General features: G+C 42.0%; 1 long non-coding RNA gene across 5 annotated transcripts in view; it reads right to left on the reverse strand.

Annotated features, from left to right (window-relative positions):
- Window positions 1-20463, reverse strand: part of LOC120638856 — a 110348-nt gene extending 89885 nt beyond the window's left edge. For all 5 annotated transcript variants that reach the window (XR_005660862.1, XR_005660861.1, XR_005660863.1 and 2 more), the window contains exons 1-2: window positions 20050-20463; window positions 1862-1997 (exon numbers count right to left, since the gene is read on the reverse strand). This is a non-coding gene — a long non-coding RNA (uncharacterized LOC120638856). The remainder of the gene's footprint in view (window positions 1-1861; window positions 1998-20049) is intronic.
- Window positions 20464-20755: the final 292 nt, after the last annotated feature.

A 20755-nucleotide genomic window follows, 5' to 3' on the forward strand; every position in this document is an offset into this window, starting at 1 on the left:
ATATCCTTGTGGTAAACTGAGAGAAAAAGGAACACAGAGACAGTCTACCCAGGCATGGGTAGGATGGGAAACATGACAGTTATGCAAGAGATAAGAAAAGAGGGAGGGAAAATCAGCCCTATTTTCATTTAAACCAATTAGCACTTAAGCTGGTTGAAACCATCCCCCAGAAATTATGTCCTTCAAAATTCATTCAAGAAAGTCCTAAAAGAGCTTAAAATTGCAATCTGGCAGTCTATTGTCTTCCTTATTTCATCAGCAGGGAATGGGGCGAAGCTTGGTGTGTATTAATCACCCTGAAAATGCATCCAAAATACCTAAAATGAAAACTGGAATCCTCATAGTCAGAGAACAGGTCTACCAGTTCCGTTATATTGTATTCTTCCTGGAACTTAGTATAGCGCTCTGCAAACAGTAAGCGCTCAATAAATGCAACTGATCGAATCAGATAAATTAGACATTTACCTTTTTCGTCGTAGGCAATGATTTCATAGGACAAAATAACTCCATCTAGGCAGCACTTAAGTTCAGGTTTCTCAAGGGTGATGATGGCACTGATGATAATGGTGAAGATGTTGTTTCAATACAGTACTTACAACTGAGCCTCAGTCTTAAGATTTTAGGACAGTGGACGGAAGAAGGTCATTATAGTGCTTGGGGTTTGCCTACTGCCATGTGCACTCTTGTCTCTCTGCCAGTCATGGGCACCGTGAGACAGTGTGCAATGAGCAAATAGTCTGACAAGGGGCAGCACATTGCAACGCATGTGCAGAGGTGATTCGCATGCAGGACCCATTTATGGACAAGATGACTGCAGCGTCCTGCTCTGCTCCATAGGTTCAAAATCTGGCAACTGATCAATCGATAAATGGTACTGAGTGCTTACTCGTGTGGAGCACTGTACTAAGTGTTTGGAAGAGCACTGTTTATTTGGTAGAAATGATCCCTGACCTCCAGAAGTTCAGAGTCGGGGTAGAAAGATATTAAAATACATTAGAGGTTAGGGAAGCAACAGAGGATAAAAATTATGTGCCTAAGTGCCACGAAGGAGGGGAGTGGGGAGAATCTAAGCATCTAAGTGTTTAGGGAGTGGGACTAAACACATGCGTGAGACAGTAGGGAGAGGAAAATAGGGTGGGAGGGATGAGAGTTAGTCATGGAAGGCTTCCTGGAGGAGGTATGGTTTCCATAAGCCTTTGAAGATAGGCTGAATGCTGGTCTGATAGATGTAGAGTGATGGGTAGGGAATAAGGAATGGTTGACCGCAGGTGAGACAAGAGTGAGGGATTGTAATGGCCCGAGAGCCAGAAGGACCTGTGTTCTAATTCCGGCTCCACCACATGTCTGCTGCATTGTCACTTAACTTATCTGTGTCTTAGTTACCTCATCTGTCAAGTGGGGATTAAGAATGTGGAGCAGGGACTGTGTCCAAACTGGTCAACTCGTTTATACCCCTGTGCTTATAACACCGCTTGGTACATAGTAAGCGCTTAACAAATACCATAGTCATTATTATTAGTTCTGCAGTTTTCACTGCCCAAAATAGCCAGCTATGAGAAGCAGCATAGCCTAATGGAGATAGCACAGGCCTGGGAGTCAGAGTACCTTGGTTCTAATCCCGGCTCTGCCACTTGACTGTTGTGTGACCTTGGATAAGTTGCTTAACTTCTCTATGCCTCAGCCATCTCATCTGTAAAATGGGGATTTCAGACTGTGAGCCCCATGTGGGACAGGGACTGTGTCCCACCCAATTAGCTTGTATCTATTCCAGGACTTTTTATGGTCTCTGGCATGCAGTAAGCACTTACTAAATAACATAAAAAATACACATTTATCAGAATTCATGCAAGCGCCTCTTTACCTTTCTCAACAGCGTAACTGGTTCTTCAGTCAGAAACCACTCCAAGAACAGCTCCACAACCAGAAGCAAGCTGAGAATTCACGTCATCTATGCTCTTTCCACTGGACCAACAGGGAGGCTTAAATTTCCCACAGGCCTGAAAGGAAAAGGTAAGAAACCCTTATTCTAAGCCTAAAAAAGACTAACCTGAAGACCCCTTTTCATGGGAGGATGTCTAATAATAATAATAATAATAATAATACTTGTGGTATTTGTACCACAGATACTTGCAGGCACTTTACTAAGCACTGGGGTGGATACAAGCAAATCAGGCTGGACACAGTCCTTGTCCCACGTGGGGCTCACAGTCTCAATCCCCATTTTACAGAGAGATAACTGAGGTCCAGAGAAGTGAAGTTACTTTCCCAAGATCACACAGCAGACAAGTATCTGAGCTGGGATTAGAACCCAGCTTCTTCTTCTGACTTCGAGGCCCATGCTCTATCCAGTGCGCCATGCTGCTTCTCCCAAAAAGTACAATGGGGATGTGCTGAAGTGCTAAATCTTCTATCAACCCTCAGCATTTAGCACAATGGTAAGCACAACATACCCACTTAATGAATACTCCTGTTACTGAATTTTAAAACACTCTGTAGACATCTCAGTTCCCTTCAATTCCCTTGCTTTTGATCAAGAAAATCTCTATTTGGCAATATGTTTTCAGCAAAATCTTCTTGTCTATTTATAATCTGTGAGAATCTGTCCAAACAAAATGAGTTAAAAAGAAACAACTCATTTAGATCCCTTGAAGACATCCTGCTACAACTGTAATCTACTCAGAGTGGTGCTGTCATAATGTCAACCGCTTAGTATACATTAATTCAATTGTAGTTATTAAGCGTTTAACATGTGCAGAGCACTGTACTTGGGAAAGAAAAAAAGCAACAATAAACAGTGACAACCCCTGCCCACAACAAGCTCACAGTCTGGCGGTGGGGTGGCGGTTGAGACAGACATTAACACAAATATATAAAATTGCAGATATATACATAAGTGTTGTGGGGCTGGGGGCGTGGGGAGAGCAAAAGGAGCAAGTCTGGACGATGCAGAAGGGAGTGGGAGATGAGGAAAAGTGGGGTTTAGTCTGGGAAGGCCTCTTGGAGGAGATGTGCCTTCAATAAGGCTTTGAAGGCGGAGAGAGGAATTGTCAGATTTGAGGAAGGACAGGGCCGAGCGCTCAGTACACTGCTCTGCACACAGTAAGTGCTCAATAAATACAACTGATCGATTCAGGTCATAAGGGGGCCACCCCTCAGAGGCAGGTACTGGATTGGGGCTGCAGACACTCTCCCCTGCTTCGAGAACCTTACTGAAGGCACACCTCCTCCAAGAGGCCTTCCCAGACCAAGCCCCAATTTTCCTCATCTCCCACTCCCTTCTGCACCACCCTGACTTGCTCCCTTTGCTCTTCCCCCCTCCCAGCCCCAAAGCACTTATGTACATATCGATAATTTTATTTACTTGCCTTAATGTCTGTCTCTCCCCCTCTAGACTGTGAGCTCGTCGTGGGCAGAGAATGTCACTGTTTATTGCCGTCTCATACTTCCCCTCGTGCTTAGTACAGAGCTCTGCACTGTAAGCTCTCAATAAGTACGATTGATTGATTGATCGACTGCTAAAGAGTGGTGGAGGCGGGTCGAAGACATGGGTCTGGAGGAGAAAAAGAGGGGAGGAGACTTGGAAAGCAGCAGCGATATAAAACTGTCAGCTGTGTGCAGCAAAATTCCCACGACCCTCAGGCTGAACTTTGTAAATAGACTTGGCACCAAATCAACCACTGCCTGGAGAAAACAGAAAAGGAAGAAACACACACACATACACAGCTGAACTCCATCGAGCTATGCACCATGGGTGCACGGCAAAGGCAGAGGATCTTGAACATATCGGGGGGTTGAAACCAGTGCCCTCTGGAACAATTTATGATTTCTCCGCTACTGTATTTCTCTTAAATGGGGCAGAAAGCATGCTGCCTGAATTATGCTAGGGATGAGACCGGAGCTGTGTTTATGCTGCCTGCCCACTGCCGATTCTAGAGTTGTTTACTTGCCCGGGTTGGAATGTTTCACATAGCTTAGCGCATTTCAGAGGGGATTAGGTTTGATTAAAATCATAGACCTTGGTAAAAAGGGACCCTCTCAGGCCACGAAGCTATCATTAACACCACCCCCCCAGCCCCAATCTTGTTTCCCGACCCCATTATGGAGCCAGGATTCATTTCCATGAGCAGCAGTAAAAGGTTTGCAATTTTTCCCTCATCATCTGAAGGACGTGTCCTACAGTGTGTTAAGAATTCTCTTGGGCTTACCACCTCAAATAACTTTTACCATCAACACACGATGAAGCGCGTTCTTCATCTGTCGATTTGGACTTGCTTTCAAACTTTCGGCAAACGGGTGAGATACAGGAGGTGGAAAATATGTCTCAGGGTCCTTTTATAGAGATTCGAGCAGTAACTTGCAGGGGAAGCGTGCTGCAGAGTCGAGAATAGAATTTTGGAGCTGAATGGCCATAAATCCATCTCGTATAAGCCTACGTCCTGCCCTGTACTGGCATGGATGTTTTAGGCGGCGTCTATCCAATGGAGCTTGAAGGTGATTGGTTGAAAACCATCCCAAGGAAACACATCTTCACAAAGTGGGTGGTAAGCATATGGAATTCGTTACCACAGGAAGTTATGGACGCTGAAAACATCAGTATGTTGAGGAAGGGTTTGCATAAATTCATGGATGAGAGCTTTATAATGCGTTACTAGAGAGAACATTCGGGACATTAGATAGCATATCGGTAAATTTGCAGCTGGCTGACATGGGGAGAGACTAGTATGTTATTCCTCCAACTATCCGGCCCTTCCCTGCAGCGAGGAAATTCTGGGGCGGACGGACCACTGTCTGACCCCCACCCCCGAATTACAATTCTTTATGATCCACAACTTCCAAATTAATCAACGGCATCAGATGTTTTTTACAGTGGCTTCTGTAGCATTATCTAACTCCCCTAGAACAGGATTTAGTTTAGTTTGAGAAGAAGCATTGCTTAGTAGAAAGAGCAGGCGTTTGGGAGTCAGAGGTCATGGGTTCTAATCCCTGCTCCACCACTTGTCTGCTCTGTGACCTTGGGCAAGTCACTGAACTTCTCTGTGCCTCAGTTCCCTCATCTGTAAATGGATATTAAGACTGTGACCCCTACGTGGGACAACTTGATTACCTTCTATCTACCCCGGTGCTTAGAACAGTGTTTGGCACATAGTAAGCACTTAACAAATACCATTATTATTAATTAGTCCGATAACCTTTTCGCTTATCTCTTTGGCTGACCTATACATCTCTCTGTCTCTAGCTTTCTCTCTAATTCTCTTCTTCTCTAGCCTGCACGTTCAACAGGCAGGGAACGTGTCTACTGGGTCTGATGTATTGTACTCTCCCAAATGCTTAGTACAGTGCTCTGTTCATAGTAAGTGCTCAATAAATATCATTGATTGATTTATTACCCCTTTTGATAGTGGAATTCTCTATTTGGAAAGTTTTCTCATCACCACATGTCTTTCAAATAAAAACCTTGGATGACAATCACTTTGGATTTCCTTTCTAAAATATCACTTCTTGCTTACTAACTTGTCTCATTTGTGTCCATTTTTAAATTTGTTCCTAGTGATATTAAAAAGAGCCCGATTCGTTTCCTAAATTAAAAATCAGAGTTTTTTGGGGTGTTTTTGAAAGACAGAAAATAAATTTTGCAATGGAACATTTCTTAAATTTTAGGTAATTTTAGATTCCTTGGGGAAAAAAAAGTCCTTTTTTCATGGTTAGCTCTGGTCGATTGACATTTAATATATTATGGACAGGTTTAAAAAAATTGTTGAGTTTTCATATCTGAATAGTATCTTTTTAAATCTAGATTCTTGCTCGACTGGGTTTGTTGACCTGCAGGATGTCTTCTAGTTGAAACTGGCTGGAACTCTGGGTAGCAATTCCCACTGAAGCCAATTTCTAGTGGATACAAGGATGTTGCCTAGAAATGTAAAACCAAAAAAATTCAATGTCTTTGGAGAAAAGACATGCCCTGCATATAAACAGGAGTTGCTGGGCCCTTGTGCTGATTTGCATTACAGATGAGGCTATAACATTCATCACAGGAAAAGCAAAAGTAAATCATTGTATTTTAATGCCCCTCACTATGCGCTGCACTTCGAAACCTCTACTGCCCCTCTGTACCTCTCTCCTCTCCCTCCACCCTCAGCTGGATTAAAACACTTTCAGAATCTTCAGGCTTCTTGCAGCTGGCAACATAGCTCCAGGATTAAGCCATTTGTGAAGCAATAACTCTCCGGAGCAATCCTTATTTCAAATGGGAATTAGGAGAACTCACTCCCTCAAAAAATTATTTCACTTTCTGTTGTTTGCCAAGTTGCGTCATGCCTGTTTGTCATCCAGTAATACTTATCTGCAGGCAAAATGCCAATCCACTGCTATTTAACAGAGGAACTGCCCTCCTTTATTCATCTGCCCTTTTGCCCCTTCCTTATAATTTAAAATCTGATGACTGATACTATATCAAGATAACCCAAAATATTTTCCCCAGCTCATGATAACTGGAGAGAGGGGGCTTTTATTTTGTTTGCCTGGAAGGTTTCCTGCACATATCAGAAAAGTTCGGCTTTTTGTGGGGAGGGGGAAGGAGGGAACACTCAATGATGGAGCACATTTTAATTAGCGTTGAGATTTACTGAGAAGGAATGGCCACAGGAAGTCATTAGAATAACAACACTACATCTGCGCAGGCATTGACACTCCCAATGGTTGGGACATGGTAATTGGAAGCAAATGTTTTGTTTCGTTTCCTGCCTGGCTGTGTCTACACCACCAAATAGAGGTAGTTGTCTGGGTCAAACAAGATGCCTACTACTAAAGGGAAAATGGATCTCTTGGGCCCCAAATATTCCAAAGTGCTTATCTAAATTACTGAATTTATCAGAAAGTTTTTGACTCAATTTCTCTTCCACTCTGTGGCTATAGCCTGAAATTTTCAATTTCATAAGATTTGGTACTGATTAAGTAGTTAGCATGTTTCAAATGTTGGAGTAGATCCAAATTAATTAGAGCACACTATTCCACCAAATATATTATGCTTATTTGACAGAGGAAGAAACTGAGGCACTGGAAGTTTAAGTGACTTGCCCAGGATAGGGGTAGGAATAGTAGTAGCAGCATTTATTGAACTCCCATTTAGTGCAGTTAGTATTAGATGTCCAAGTTCACACAGGCCTTCAGTGTGGAAACAACATTAAAGCACCCCCAATCTCCATTTTTCTTTTCCTAGCCTAGATGTTTTCTCCCTTCACTGTTGACAGAGGTAATGAGAGTCCTCAAAAAAAAAAAAGCCTAAAAGATAAATACAAAAAAACTCCCCTTCAAAACAACCTTTTATCCAAATGTTTCATTATCTAGCAATTTCTATGGGGGAAAAATGAACAAAATCCATTCATTTTGACCTCAACCATTTCTCCTCTTAGTGAATGGGAAAATAATTTTGTCTGAAATAGAGATGAATTAGAGTCCTTAGTGCCTTAAAATCCACAGATCCAGAAAAAAAAATAACAAGAGGGACCAGGAAGGGGAGTTAGAGGGTTTCTCTGTTATTTACAGCCAGAAAGGAGACTATACTGGAGAGGTAAGATTGTGCTACTTCTATCAGACTTCAGCACTCACCACAAAACAAAGTGAATGCAAAGCATCTTCCGGACCAGAGCAGCAGAATAAATAAATAGAAATTGTTGGGAGACTGTTTAACTGGTGCCTGAGCTTTAAGGCTCTCCTGCCTAAGGTGAAAAAGTCCTACAAAGCTCAGTCGTAGCTCCTTGGATTGATTCCCAACAACTCTGGCTGTAAAGTGTTCGGCAACACAGGTGGGATTTTGGAGAAATAAACAGACCCCATAAGGATGTCAAGGACTTGTTGATAAATCTGTGCTCGAATCTTTCCGTGCCTTGCTCTCTCTTTCCCTTCTCTATTCGCACATCTGTGACTCTGGAGTCTGGCCCAGAGGAAGAACACACAGTTGAGATAAAGAGATTTGAGCCAAGAAAGCAGATGAGGAATATTCCTATCAGATGGGATGCAGCTGGAAATAGGAGTAAAAGAAGGAACGCTAAGATTGCTTTTCCTCCAACCTGAGAAGTCCGTGAAGCAGCGTGGCTCAGTGGAAAGAGCACGGGCTTTGGAGTCAGAGATCATGGGTTCGAATCCCAGCTCAGCCACTTGTCAGCTGTGTGACTTTGGGCAAGTCACTTAACTTCTCGGTGCCTCGGTTACCTCATCTGTAAAATGAGGATTAAGACTGTGAGCCCCATGTGGGACAACCTGATTCCCCTGTGTCTACCCCAGCGCTTAGAACAGTGCTCGGCACATAGTAAGCGCTTAACAAATACCAACATTATTATTATTATTATGAAGACAACTCGCTAAAATGTGGAATCTCTTACACCTTTGGTTTTCCATTTAGAGTTGACCCTGTTCTTCCTTCCTGCTCTGCAAGAACAAGTTTGTTGTTTTCAATCAACCAAATCAATCAATGACATGTATTAGTGCTTATTTGCTGCGGAGCACTGTACTAATGGCTTGGTAGAATACAATAGAGTAAGCTTTAATTCTAGCTCCACCACTTACCTGCTGTGTGCCCTTGGACAAGTCCCTTCACTTCCCCGTCTCAGTTACCTCAGCTGTAAAATAGGGATTCCATAGCTCTTCTCCCTCCTACTTAGACTGTGAGTCACACATGGGATAGAGACTGTGCCTAACCTTATTAACTTATATCTACCCCGATATTTAGAACAGTGCTTTTTGTGGTGGTCGTTAAGCGCTTACCGTGCATCAGGGACTATACTAAACACTAGGGCAGATACAAGCTAATCAGGTTGGACCCAGTCCATGCCTCACATAGGACTCTCCATCTTAATCCCCATTTTACAGATGGGATAACTGAGGTATAGATAAGGTAAGCGACTTGCCCAAGGCCAAATAGCAGACAACTGACAGAGCTGGAATTACAATCCAGGTCCTTCTGACTCCCAGGCCCATGCTCTATTCACTAGGCAACAATGTTTCTCTGTGTGCTTAACAAATAATAAGGATTTAACAAATGCCATCAAAAAAAACCAAACAACTGCCATTAAAGAAATGAAGATTTGGGGGAGAGACATCTCACATATTAATTTCATCATTAACAAGTGCTTAATACCATTCATTAGATCCAGTGCTGCTCAAGATTTCTACCATGACTGGCACAGCTGTCACTATCATCATTATTATTAATATTAAAATGGTTGCTACTATTATCTTCTTCCTTCTTTTTTTCCTCCTCATCCTCTTATTCCTCCTGATAATACTAGGACAGTTCCATAAACTTACTTCTCCAGAAAAACCACTGGATTCAGCAAAGTATATTGGGTTATTTAGAAGCAGGCTCAAAGACCTGATTTATACAGAACTTTTGTATTGCATTGAAAACAATCCTTTTTTTTTATTCTCACTGACTTGTCAGGTTGATATTATTATTGATGACAATTAATAAAAGTGTTTATTGTGTAAACGACCATGCTAAGCACTATGGTAGTTGTAAAAAATAATTGAGGCCAAGTCAATGATCTACAAGTGTTTGTGGTCTAGATAAGGGCGGATGGACACATAAGAAAGGATGGAGTTAAGAGACTGTTCCAGACAGCAGAAACTCAGGAAGGATCTCAGTCTTATCACAAAAGCACAAGAATGGGAATCAAAAGACCTGGATTCTAATTCGAGCTCTGCCACCTTTTTTTGAATGGCATTTGTTGAATGTTTAGTATAAGCTGGGCAACGTATATGCTGGGTTAGGAACAAGTTAATCAGTTTGGATACAGTCCATGTCCCATATTGGGCTCAAAGTCTTAAACCCCATTAAGATTAGAGATGTGGTAACTGAGGCACAGCAAATTTAAGTGACTTGCCCGAGGTCTCACAGCAGACAAATAGGGGAGCCAGGCTGAGAACCCAGGTTCTCTGACTCTCAGGCCCAAGCAAAAAAAAGGCCCAAGCATTATCACTTTATCCACTTAGCTTTGCTTGATAGACTTATATTATTGTCCTTTCATAGTTGATGCCACAGTATTCAAAACTCTTGAAACTCTAAAATGTAACATGCCTAGCCAACTAGCCTTAAGGTTTGTTCACAATCTGTAATACATACTTTAGGCTTCAGCACAATTCTCAGTTGAACATTATTTTAATTTAAAACCCAAAGGGGAAGTAAAATGCCACATGAGGAATTGCAATCTAATCTTTACTGTGGATGGACTGGCTTATGTCCTTAGCTCTCCTGTCTAACCATGAGCAAATCACATTAGAGAGTTACTTTCCAAATCTCATCTATACTTGGGTCTTCTCTCGAAGGAGCTCAACATATTTTACAGAAGCTGTCTAAAAAAAATCTTCAACACATCTCTGTGGATTAGCAGGGGCTGACACTTCCTTTCACATTGCAGGGAACCTCGTATGAGTCGGAATGAGAATTTGAATCTGTTTCCTCATTTAAACAAGAATTATAGTGAATTATTCTTTTCCCTGCCTGAAGATTGTAATGGCAGTGTGTCTTAAGACTCTGGAGCTACTCAAACCCAAGTATCTGATTATTGAGTCCTGCTTGTCTCAAGCTTCCTTTCTCTCTCTCTCTTTTAGCTGTCCTTATGTGAAGATAACTTTCTTTGCATTGAAATTGTTACCATACTTTCGGGTGAAACCTCAAGGACTGAATCATGATGGACAATCCATTACATCTGGTATGAATAGAGAGTCGTCCTTCATTGCAATGACGTTTTGTCACTTGCTAAACCTGTTTTTAAAATATTCCCTCTTGTTATCCTGTCCTTCCTGAAGCCCTTGTTCCTATAAAGCCACTTCTTCCTGATGGTGGCCTGGCATGATTTTCTAATTCTTTATTTTTCCATATAGTTTTGAAAATGTACTTGCTGAACATCAGAAATTGGTAAAAATATAAATTCCTCTGGGTGTTGCTAATGAAAATCTGTCACTGTTTTAAAATGTTCCCTAGGGGGCTTGTTAGGTAATGTTGGATTTCTACAACGCTATTGTTATTATCATTAATAACATTAATAATAAGAAGAAAAAGGAAAAAAGAAGAATGATGTATATCAAACACTTACTACAGGCCAAGAGTTACACTAAGTACTGGAGTTGATATGAGATGATCAGTTTAGACATGAGGGACACAGTCCCTGCCCCACCTGGGACTCACAATCTTCAAGGGAAGATGAACAGGTAATAAATCCCCATCTCGCAGATGAGTAAACTGAGGCTAAAAGAAGTTAAGCTGATGGTGGACAGAGACTGTTTCTACCGACTCTGCTACGCTGTACTCTTGGAAGTGATTAGTACACTACTCCGCACATAGTAAGGGCTCTTTAAATGCAATTGATCTATTGTTTGATTTGCCCAAGATCACGCAGCAGGCAAGTGCCACAGCACTGTTCGGCCTCTGAGAAATGGTTCCGAGTCTTTTATATGTGATGTGAGTGGATCTCCAGAGTTGGAAGAGCCTCTCATGGCACTGTGGATAGAGCTATGGGCCTAGGAGTCAGAAGGACACGGGTTCTAATCCCGGCTCTGCCACTTATCTGCTGTATGACCTTGGGCAAGTCATTTCACTACTTTGGGCTTCTGTTACCTCATCTGTAAAATGGTGATCGAGACTGTGAGCCTCACGTGGGACAGGGACTGTGGACAACCCAGTTTGCTTGTATCCACCTTAGAGCTTAGTACAGTGCCTGGCACATAATAAGCGCTTAATAAATATCATAATTATCATCTAAAACAGATTGTCCCATTAATAATAATAATAATGTTGGTATTTGTTAAGCGCTTACTATGTGCAGAGCACTGTTCTAAGCGCTGGGGTAGACACAGGGGAATCAGATTGTCTCACATGGGGCTCACAGTCTTAATCCCCATTTTACAGATGAGGTAACTGAGGCACAGAGAAGTGAAGTGACTTGCCCACAGTCACACAGCTGACAAGTGGCAGAGCTGGGATTCGAACCCATGACCTCTGACTCCAAAGCCCGTGCTCTTTCCACTGAGTCACGCTGCTTCTCCATTAACTTTCAGGCCTTGTCTTGAGACCTCGAGCATTGCAGCACAGAGTAGGCTGGGCTGGGCTTACACAAATTATTACTCTAATGATAAATTAAGGAAGGGCTGGGTATGACCTTTCAATTTTAATTTACTATTTTTAAATATTTGTTAAACACTTGATATATGCTTACTGTTCTAAGAACTTGACCAGGCCCTAAAGAGCTTCGAAAACATCTCAGGGAAGCAAGGTTGGATTATGAATTGCCAGAGCAGTGATCCACAGATGAATCTGAGCAGATCAGAAACATGGTGGAAAGAGCTTGGGCCTGGGAGTCAGAGGACCTGGGTTCTAATCCCCGCTTTGCCACGTTCCCGCACTGTGATCTTTGGCAAGTCACTTTACTTTTCTCTGCCTCAGTTTCCTCATCAATAAAATGGAGATTTGATATCTGTTCTCCCTCCTACTAAGACTTTGAATCCCCTGTGGGACATGGACTGTGGCCAGCCTCCTTAACTTGTATGTACCCCAGCACTTAGTACAGTGTTTGACACATAGAAAGCGCTTAACAAATAACACTATTATGGAAGGGTTTGAAGCCAGTAGAGGTCATGATGTTGCCTTCTGCATTTCTCTGCACCTGTCAGGTAGTGCCCAACCAGGTTCAACAGGACTCTAAGATTTTACTTGAAATGATGACCAATAAGAGCCCTAGGTAGTTTCCAAGGTCTCAGCATGTTTTTTTCTTGGAGATAGTGAACATGAATTCTGTCAACAACCACTCCCTTGGAAAACTCATTTGTTCCCATAGTTTCAACTACCATCTCTATGCAGATGATTCCCACATTTACAACTCCAGCCCTGATCTCTCTCCCTCTCTGCAGGCTCACGTTTTCTCCTGCCTTCAGGACATCTTTATTTGGGTGCCCTGTGGACACCTCAAATTTAAGAAGTCCAAAATATACTGCCTCATATTCACACAAAACCCAGTTCTCCCCACGGCTTTCAGGGCACTCTAGACAACATTACCATCCTCCCTGTCTCACAAGCCCTAACCTTGGCATTATCCTCGACTCACCTCTTTCATTTAATGCACACATTCAGTCTGTCAACAAACCCTGCCGGTTTAACCTTCATAACATCACTATAATCCACCTTTTCCTCTCCATCCAAGTGGCTGCCACGTTAATTCAAGTACTTATCCTATTCTGCCTTGATTACTGCTTCAGCCTCCTTGCTGACTTCCCTGCCTTCTGACTCTTCCCACTTCAGTCCATGCTTCACTCTGCAGCCTGAATCATTTTGCTACAAAACCCTTCGGCCCATGTTTCCCTAATCCTCAAGAAATCTAAATGGCTGCCCATCCACCGCCAATATCAAACATAAACTCCTTACCATTGACTTTAAAGCGGTCAAACATCTTGCCTTCTCCTACCTTAGTTTCCTGATTTCCTATTACAACCTCGCCCGCACACTTCACTCCTCTAATGCCCACCTACTCACAATACCTTTATCTCATCTATGCATCATCAACCTCTCATACACATCCTTCCTCTGGCCTGGAATGTCCCCCGCTCCCCCTCCATATCCCGCCTCATTATACTCGTCAGGCAATCACACTCCCCCCTCTTCAAAGTCTTACTAAAAGCACATCTCCTCCAAGAGCTCTTCCCCACTAAGCTCTCATATCCCCTCGTTCCACTCACTTCTGCGTCGTCCTTACGCTTGGATTTGCACACTTAATTCACCCCTCTCTCAGGCCTACATAACTTATGTAAATATCTCTCTGTATTCACATTAATGCCTGTCTCCCCCTGTAGACTGTAAGCTCACCGTGGGCAGGAAATGTGTCTTCTGACTCTGTTGCATTGTACTCTTCCAAAGAATTAGTGTAGTCCTCTGCACATAGTAAGTGCTCGATATAATTGATCGAAAATCCCTATTAAGTCTCGTGATAATTCCTCGGTGTTGTATAATGTTGCAGAAAAGGCAGCAACTAGTCATTGTGTCCTCGTCCCTCCTTGATTGAAAACTGCATCAGGAATGCCACTACCTCTGGGTGTTTTACCATTGCCTGCGATAATGAATTCCTCAAATGTTGGAACGAGCACCTTACCTTCTCATTTTGTCAGGGTTTCCACATTTCACTGGGGTCCAAACCCGGCAGTGGAGAAGTTCTGCAGATGGTTACCAACTCCATAGGTTACCGATAACCCAGCAGTGGAGAAGTTCTGAAGATGGTTTCCAACTCCAGAGGTTACCAATCCAAAATCCCTCCCAGAACAGTGAAGGGGAGATAGTTATGTACTTTGAAATCAGGGAAGAATCACGCTTCCCTGCATACCGATCTACATACTCCTTAGAAGGGGAAAATGTGGAAAATGGCTGCCCCCATCATTTCTCTTCTCTCCACAGCTGGATGAACATGGACGGGATTTTTGGCTCCAAGAAGCAATTCCCATCTCCATTTCTGGGTAGAGAGGTAAGGGTGGGAACAAGAATCCCCTTGGTGCCCCTGCAAAAGATTCTAGCTTTCAACTTAAAGCAGGAAGCCAATTTGGGCTTCTAAATCTGTTAACAGTCCTGGCCTACGATCGGTATCCCTCGTGAGTTTAAGCATTGCTTTCCTCCGCTTTATCGATCCCTCTACCGTTTTCTTAAGACCACAGGCTCTCAGAAAATACCTCACGCTGGTGAGAAGGAACTTTGTTCCAACTATATCTCTTACCATGTTATGAGCTATGATTAAGGAGATGCCAAATCTCACAACAATATCACCACATGGTCCAAACAAAAATCACGGGATCTCCCCATCCTAGCTTTCAAAGAGCAGGGCACAATGCCAGCGTAGCCACCCCCTGGTTCTGGCCTATACCCCATGCAGCCAAGCACCACAAAACCATCATGAGTAAACACCAACACAGATTCCCAAAGAGAGGGAAGAAACATCTCCAACAATAAGCTGTCAGGCATGATTTACTAGGCCGGTATCCAGAGGCTAAGCTTCATTGAACATTCTGAATCTGAGGTTTCCAGCCTAGTACACTTTTCTGTCACCCAACAAAGAGAAGAGTGGATGGACAGTTAATACGTAAAAATCATGTCTTTTGTGCTGGAGTCTTGGGGCCTATTCTGAGGGGGTAGAATCAACGAAGCGTGAAATGCAATATGAAGTCAATTTCTTCTCTCCCAGGAGCTGGAGACTAAGGAGACACTCTGGGTTCAGAAGGGGCAGAAAAGAACCAAACATCTTTTATACCGGTTGAGAGAGAAAGGAATTTCATGAGACCAATTAAATAATTATTAATCCTTCCTGCGCCCGAAGAAGCCGGTCTGGAAAAACTTTCCACTAGATGCCTGATGTTCCCAAAGCCTAGAAGTTGTTCTGCTGATAACCATGTTCCCTATGTGCTCCTGCTATTCACACACATGCAGTGGGAAGATATATCTATATCCCATGGTATGAGCTGATGTGTGAGATGTAGTAAATGGCAAATGGAATGTACACACACACACCATGGCACAGTATATGATTTCCATTCACATGTACATTTTATATAAACTATACATACTGTCCTGGGTGTATGTGTATATTCAGGTACAGATGGGATAGAGCAAAGGCATGGTTGAGCTAAAACAGTCACGTACATTGCAAATAATTTACAATAGGCAGATGAAGCTGGTGAATTCTCCACTTGAGTAAAGCCTCCAAACACTATCACGTCCCTCTCCCCCTAATGAGTTTCACCTGCAGATGACACTCTACTCTAAACCACCTATCTTCATTGCCATTGCTACTTCTGTTATTCAATGGCCAATGGGCAAAATGCAACTTGGACGGATTAGAATCCGCCTTATAGAATGCGAAAGCATTCCTGGATATCTGCAGTTTCATCTATAATGTAGATAGGGGCTAAAATGCCATCTGGGGCTAATAGTGACTCTTAGGGCTTATATTCCTACCTACTGGATATGGCAACTCCCAATTATATCTCTTCTTTGTGTGCAAATGAACTGAGTTAAACTTTGGTCTTGAGCAATTTTTTTCTTCAACCTTTCCATCAACATCCCATCCGTTTTTTTTCCAATTATGACTACACTAAATTAAAAATAAAATACCCAGGTCAACATGTGGTAACTAAAGTCACAAAGGTCCGTGGCAAAGAAGGGCGTTTTGCCCTTCTGTCTTCAACAGAAGCCCAATAAAGTTAGATGTTGCTCTGTTCAACACTTTAATAGTCCCCTGACACATGGAACAGATTATCTGGCACTGCAATGTTGTTAAATAAAATAGGCAAAAAGAAAATACAATTATTGCTAAAGTGAAAACATACCACAAGGGGTTATTAAAAAAGCAAGATGTTTTACATTTTAAGGATGTTACGCTGCGTTTTTTGTGCGCACCGAAAAAGGATCAGCACTAAGACACTGCAAAGCTAGTGTTAAACTTTTCCATCTGAAACTTCTGCCTCTCAAAAGAGAATCGAGTAACTTAAAACAGATCCTCTCCCTGTGAAAGCGTCTTCTTCTGGAAATGCTCTTGGCCTTTTTTGACTTGGTTTTTCTTATCAATGGTCTGACCCAGTCATCAGGAGAGGTAAATGACTGAACAAAATAGAGAGATCAGAACAGTGATTTAGAAGTCTATGCCACACACCAGCAAATACTAAAATCAGGATGTCATAAGACCTGCATATTTAATGGAGAATATGCACGCTGTGCTTTACTGACAAACTTTTCACTTTGAAATAGACTGTAAGTTTGTGGGCAGGGAATGTGTCTACTCATTCCTTTGTATTCTCTTAGAAGAGTGCTCTGAGTAAGTACTGAAACAAATACCACTGATTGATTGAGTGACTGATTGAAGAAAATAATGCTGCCCATTTGTTATAGTTGTCCTAGTTTTTTATAATGGTCTTAACTTCCGTCTACTAATCTTCTAAAATGATTATGAAGAACGTGTGCAGCATGCACTATTATTCTCTATCTTGAAGTGGAAAAACTTTGAAAAGGCAAGAGCTTAATTAATTCTATCATATAACCAGTCTGATGGAGGCCTTTCCTAAGCCCTCATTTCCTCTTCTCCCACTGCTTTCTGCATCGCCATGATTTGCTCCCTTTTTCACCTGTCCCTCAGCCCCACAGCACTTATGCACATATCCATAATTTATTTGCACTATGTGTATTACTGTATACATATGATTACACTGCATAATTTATTTGAATATTTATATTAACGTCCGTCTAATCCTCTAGAATGGAAGCTCATCGTGTCTACCAATTGTTATATTGTACTCTCTCAAGCATTTAGTACAATGCTGTGCACAAAGTAAGGACTCAATAAATACGACTGATAGCGACTAATAGTTGCATTGGGTACTGCCTGAGGCTGTCCAATGCTATATAGTCTTTCTTGACTCTTCCTCCGAGGTCTTTTCAATTTAGCAACTAGTCTGACAATATTGTCTTCTCTTTGAGAGAATCATAATTCTGGAGGGAGAACATATGAGGAAACAGACATGAAAAAGTCAAATGATCCATGCTCAGAGAGTTGAGTTTCAGACATTCCAGTAAGATTTGCAAGTCAGCAATGAACTGGGCCAATGCACAGGATTCTGGGCGAGGGGATGCAGTTACCCTGTGGGGAACCATGGTGTCTCAGGGCCAAGGACCACTAGCAATGTCTCGTCCTTGCCAGTACGATTCCCATTAAGGCCCAGGGTGCCAGTGAGCAAGAATGTTAGTGGGCAGGGGTGGGGCACAAAGTAAAGTGTATTACAAAGGGATTTTTATATTAATAGCTGTTTCTCTAAGCTCCTTGTGGGCAGGAAAGAAGTCTATCACCTCTAAGTTGTTAGACTGTACTGTCCCAAGCACTAAATACAGCGGTCTACGCATACTAAGTACTCAATACATACAGTTGATTGATTGACTGTGGGCAGGGAATATATCTGCCACCTCTGTTGGATTGTCTTCTCCCAAGAGATTAGGACAGTGCTCTGCACACAGTAAGCACTCAAATACCACTGTCTGGCTAACTGATTCACAGCCAAGAAACGATGACTCTCCCCACCTTCGAAGCCTTATTAAAAGCACAACTCATCCTTTCCCGACTAAGTCTTCATTTCCTCTACTCCTACTTCCTTCTGTGTACCCTTTTGCAAAATAATTTGCATCCTTTAGACATCCCACCCTCAGCCCCACAGCACTTACATACATATTTGTAATTTATTCATTCATATTAATGTCTGTTTCCCTTTCTAGACTGTAGGTTCAATGGTCAGGGAACAGGTCTACCAGCTCTGTAAGACTATACTCTCCCAGGCACTTAATACAGTGCTCTGCACACTGTAAGGGCTCAATAAATACGACTGATTGATTGAGTTAGGCTCTAATGACCTTCGCTCCCACTCTTGTCTCTAGGGTTTCTTGTTAATCACCATGAACACCAAGAAGCCCTTTTTATAGAAAGTTTTATTATTCTTCTGGCCTCTCACTTCTAATAGCTCTGTGGAAACCTTAGAGAATGGAGAGAAACCCCTAGAATCAACCAGTTACACTGGGATGAGGAAAACGGAAGAGATTTGTTGGGATTTACCCCCAGCAACACTTAGTACAGTGCCTGGCACATAGTGAGCACATTAAAAATACCATAATTATTAAATATTATTATTCCTTCATGCTTTTGTTTCCCATAGAACATAGCCAAGATACCAAGATTTTTTAGATAGAACATAAGAAAAAAATGTATTCAACACCCACTCGATGCCAGCAAATCACACACTTTCACCTCACATTTTCACTGCTGGCTAAAAAAACTGGGGAATTATAAAAGTTTGTCTGACCACACAAGCCCATTGGAGTAAACCGTGCTTTGGTGTCAGAAGAAGCAGTTTTGAAGGGGAGTGAGCGGTGTCTGACATGGAGAATTCTATAGCATTCGTTTTCCTTACCTTGGGGCATTGCAAGAAAGCAACTCTCTCGGTGTATGCTAACCAGATGTACAGAAATTGTTCCTCATAATTGGATATTTTAGCAGCTGATAAGCATTTCAGAGGGAATAGGGCAGTTTGAAAAGAGGCTATCTCAGCTTCATGAGGGGAGGGTAATAATACATGACTTGTATCTACCCCAGCACTTAGAACAGTACTTGACAGATAGTAAGCACTCAAGAAACACCATAATAAATAAATTAGCTGAACATGATTTTCTCTTTGTGGGAGTAAGGATACTTCATTTTTTATGACTGTATGCAGTGAAATAAGTCACTGGAATATGTAATAGTAAGAGTGTGTATAAAATGTTTATCATTGCGAAGCACTACACAATGTTGAGTGTAAGCAGAAGATTTTCTGAAAGCAACTTCAAATCCTTGGAAAACACTGCAGGGCTTTCAACTGCCACCCTCAATGCTAACTTTAAGATGCTAGGTAAGAAAACTAACTGCAAAAAACTCATTTCTTCCCAGTGCAGGAAAGATTTGAGCTAAATTCCTAGACCAGCTACTGAAGAACCGCATTAGTGAAGTTTTCCAGAACCTTTAGAGCTCAATAGGGACAGGAAATATGCTGGCTAATTCTGTTGTATTGTCCTCTCTTAAGCAGTCTGAGTACTCTGTACATAGCAAGCAATAAATAAATACCATTGATTGATTGGAGACTTCTACTGAGAATAGCTGAGAGTGGACAGATTCTTTATCATGTTTCTGATATATAATAAGAATAATGATAACAATAATGGCATTTGTTAAGTGCTTACTGTGGGCCAAGTACTCTATCAGGTGCTGGGGTAGATACAAGCAAATCATATTGGACAGAGTCCCTGTCCCACCAGGGACTCACAGTCTCAAACCCCATTTGATAGATGAGGGAACTGTGGCCCAAAGAAGCCAAATGACTTGCTCAGATCACACAGCAGACACATGGTGGAGCAAGGGATTAGAACCCAGGTCCCTCTGATTTCCAGGCCCATGCTCTGTCCACTGTACCAATAAAGAAACAATATTGATTTGTTAAAAAAAAAAGATGTCTTACCTCCTCTTGTATAAGAATTTGATACCAGCCATTCTTCCCATTTCCTCATCTGTAAATTCTTTTGGGTCAACCTTTTCTGATCAACTGTAAGACCTTGATCTTACATCAAGCCTTCTAATTCTTATGTTCTCTCCCAACTTTGGAGTACAGTCTTGCCACACAGGAGGTGCTCCAAAAAAAATAAAAAAAGTGTTTGACTGGATTCTGGATTCTGGCAACTTTTAAAATAACATAATTACCCTGAAAAGTGAGTAGGATAATCAAAGTGGACAATTTTTTATTCTTTCCCATTATCAACTGGATTGAAGGAGAGTTGTTTCCCAGGTCCAGAATGAAGACCCAAACAATCAGGGTGCCTAATGGAAAGAGCACAGGCCTGGAGTCAGGAGAATGAATTCTCATCATGGTTCTGTCATTTGCCTGCTTGTGGGACCTTGGAAAAGTCACTTAACTTCTCTGGGCCTCTGTTTCCTCAGCTGTAAAATGAGGATTAAATACCTGTTCTTCCTCCCTCTTGGACAGTGCATCTAATGTGGAAGAGGGAAAGCACATGACCGTAATATCTTAATTTTGGTATGCTTTAAATTCTTATTGTACTAAGTGCTGGGATAGATTCAAGATAATCAGGTCCCACACAGGTCTCACAGGATAGTAGGGAAAGAGTACAGTTATTAAATTCCCATTTTTCCAGATGAGGGAAATGAGG

The sequence above is a fragment of the Ornithorhynchus anatinus genome, chromosome 15 (assembly GCF_004115215.2).
Source record: "Ornithorhynchus anatinus isolate Pmale09 chromosome 15, mOrnAna1.pri.v4, whole genome shotgun sequence".
Taxonomy (NCBI): domain Eukaryota; kingdom Metazoa; phylum Chordata; class Mammalia; order Monotremata; family Ornithorhynchidae; genus Ornithorhynchus; species Ornithorhynchus anatinus.